Here is a 3,747-nt window from a genome sequence, read left to right on the forward strand (position 1 = left end):
TATATATTTTATATATATAAAATGTTTATGTATGTATTATGTAATACTGTACATACTGTGTATAAATAGGGTATATGTATATCTATGTATACAGATATACATATATGTTTGTATAAATATGTATATTTATATATATTTATATATAAGTACATGCATGTGTATTTATATGAATATAGATATATGTATATAGGTATATGTATACATAGGTATAAATATGTTTATGTATATATCAACATATGTATGTAGTATACATATGTTTGTATATATGGCTATATATACCTAAAGATGGAATCTAGGTGGACTTCAAAGCTATAGTCTCATTTTCAGTAAATCTACTTTGTGCATAGTGGGTTTTTCTACCATAGTATCAACACGGAAGAGTGTTTTATCACTCTTCATATATTTATATATGTATGTGTATGTATGTATATACAGTAGAAATGCATTATGTATATACATATGTGTATATATATGTAAGTATTTATACAGTATATATAACTTATGTATATACATAGATGTATATCATTATATACCTGTATATATATATATATATATATATATATATATATATATATATATATACATATATACAGAAATAAGGTAAGCAATGGGCACATTGACAATTGTCGAGAAGTTTATTTTCCAGACCACACCTATCAAACACATTAGTCGCCTGCTTTCAAATGGGCAATATATTTAGAAATTGATGTAGTTTTTCTTTTGCAGTAATTGAATGGGGTGGTTAGAATGACCCATTTTATACATGCTGACTGATAGAGGAAAGAAATAACAACTTGTGGTAAAACACAAAATGCGATCATTGGCTAAGTGAAGGATACCTCTGGGAACCATAGGTTTTTGCAAGACAGATATATATTTATTGGGGTTGGGGGGGGGGGGGCGGGCAAATATTTCCATTGACAATTGTAAATTAGGCTCTTTGTAATAAAACAAGGTTTTACTTTTATGGTAGACTACTAAGCTTAGATAAAGAGCATTGATCTTTAAAAAAAAAAAAAAAAGGTAAACCACTTACTTGTAACATACATGTGTATATAGATATAGACATACACAATGTAAATATATAAACATGGTTATATATATATATATATATATATATATATATATATATATATATATATATATATATATATTATGTGTGTGTGTGTGTGTAAATACATATATAGGTACACATGTATATATATCTGTATCTATTTCATTTTATGAATGAATGATCACTGGGCTGATCAATTATGGGTTTCCAGTTCATATTTGGGATGTGGTCAGGAGCACCATTGATAGAGTGTTATCAAACAGTGGTTTCACTCGTGCACTCGTGTTTAAGCTTTTGCAGAGCTCGGACCTTTTTATAACGCAGTAGCAACAAACTAATAAGTCTTGTGCCACAAGAGTTACCCTGGAGCCCGGGGCCTCTCGTCTTGCTTGACATTGTTGTTCCTGAGTTTTTCTAAAGTAAATAAAAGTAAAGTAAAATCCTGTAATTACATACCGTTATTGATTGATAGTGCTTTGCTTTTTGTTTTTCTAGGTGACACGAGGCTACAGTAGGCGTAGTCAGCACCCCACCTCACACCCGCAGCTCTCTTCTACACCAGGATAGCCCTTGTGGGCTTTGACCCCTGGGTAGGGAGGCCCAGTAGTCTGGGGCGTCCTTTGGGCGCACTTTTTCTTTTGCTAATTTTTTTCCCCTTAATGTGACTTTCCTGAGCCTGCCGGAGTTCCTCGTGAACCCCCGTATTGTTTGGGGGGGGGGCATGGGGATTACTGTCCTTTCCCCTAGGGGGTGGCGGTAAGGAAAGTACCCTCCACAAAACCTGGGATCCCTTGTGGAGGAAAAACGAAAAACCCCAGGTTCCAAGGGGGGTAAGGACAAAATACTGTTTTTACTTCTTAGTATTGCGTTGGGTTTGGGGATACCAAAATTTAAGTTTTTTTTTTCCCTCGGGGACAAACAATTTTGGGGACAAGGGGTGGGGCCCCGGGCCCGATGCCAGAAGAATTCCCCGGTTTTCCCCCTTCCCCCCCTAAAGGAGGGGGGGGGCAAATCTGACCATTTGGGGAAAAAATCTGACTTTGAAAACGGAAACCCCCACTAACGAAAAAAAAAGGGAAGGGCCCATTTTTAAAAGATCCCCCCCGGAAATGCAAGGTTCATGAATGAAAAAAAATGCGCAATGAAAATCAGTCGTTTTTGAACGTGAAACCCTTTACATCAAAAAAAGGTCCTTGAGGTCAAGTGGACGGCGATTTGTTTTTAAAAAAAATTGCGAGATGGAAAAGCCCCCTTGTTAAAGTAAAAATTTACAACTCCCAGATTAAGGATTATTTAAAAAGCGCGCAAATTTCAGATTTCGGGGTTAAAGAAAACTATTCCCTTTGGCCCAAAACCCCTGTAAGGGGAAATTTTTCCACAGGGATTTTGGGGGGACGAGGAAAAAGAAAGTGAAATTTTGAGAGCATGAAGGAAAAGACGTAGTGGAGTTCATTTTATGACCAAGAAGGAGGGGAATGGCGAACAAAAAAAAAGGGGACTGTTTTTTTTGCCCCTTTGCTTTGAAAAAATCCCAGAGTATGTCAACGTCGGTTTATAAAAGGTACAAGTAAGGACCTTAGTCCAAAAAAAGCCAATGCATTGAATAGATGCCAAAAAAATTGGGGGGACCCCCCTTTTTAAAGATGTATTGATAAGGACAAAAAAAAATTTTGTTTGCCAAAAAAGTGCGAAGCCCTGACACATCAAAATGTATAGCCAAATTTCCAAAAATGGCTAAATGTGGGGGGGGTTTCCCCATCAGTCGGGGATCTGCTGAGGGCAGCATCCTGAGAAGGGGGGACTGAGAAACATTAGATATAGAGAAAGTTTTTTTAAGTTAAATATGAAGTAAAGGAAAGTGGAAAGTTTGCCCACACAAACCTGATATTTTATGCTGAACCAAAAAACTAACATCACCCTAGTGAAGAATGCAGTCAACAGCTTGCACCCCAAGGGGGATAAAGAAACGCGAACCAAAAACAAAACCGTTAAAAAATTTAAAATATTAAAGTATATACCTGAAAAATTTAGTCGAAAAAAATGATGAAAAACCCAGTTAAAAAAACAATATAAGGAGGATGAAGAATCCCCCAGTTCCGGAGCGCACTTCCCCGTCCGGGTTACCTGGAGGACTTTTTTTGGCTGCGATCGGTTTCGGGAGAAAAAGCAGATCGCAATTGTCAGTTTTTCCCCCTCCCCAGGAGGTGCGGGACATGAAGGCTTCTGTCTCAAACCTTCGGGGCCCCGGGAAGCGAGGGAGAGGGGGGGTTTTTCCCCCCCCAAAAAAAAAAAAAAACGGGGAAAGGCACTTCCAAAAACCCCCCTAAAAAAGAATCTTCGCGTGGGGGCCCTTTAAATGGAAAAATGTCAAAGTTTAAACGAAAAATAAATGACCCTTTAAACATTAGCCCTTTTTCCTATGCTTCCATATTAAAAAATTTTTCCAAGAAAAGCACTTAAACCCCAAACCCTGTCTCTGACGAGGTCGTTTCGGAGGGAATACCATCTAGTGGAAGGGTCGTTTTGGGGTGGGGTGGAGGCGGAGTTTTGCCTTACATCCCCCCAAAGCCTCCCCCTTTAGAAGGCTATTTATTTACTTTTGGGGTTTGTCGATGCAAAGTAAAAAAATTAAAGGCAGTTCTGGGGTATAGTTTTCTTTTTTGCCACCTGATACAGTGATAGGGGAGATGAGC

Source organism: Penaeus monodon, chromosome 14 (genome assembly GCF_015228065.2).
Source record: "Penaeus monodon isolate SGIC_2016 chromosome 14, NSTDA_Pmon_1, whole genome shotgun sequence".
NCBI classification, from domain to species: Eukaryota; Metazoa; Arthropoda; class Malacostraca; order Decapoda; family Penaeidae; genus Penaeus; species Penaeus monodon.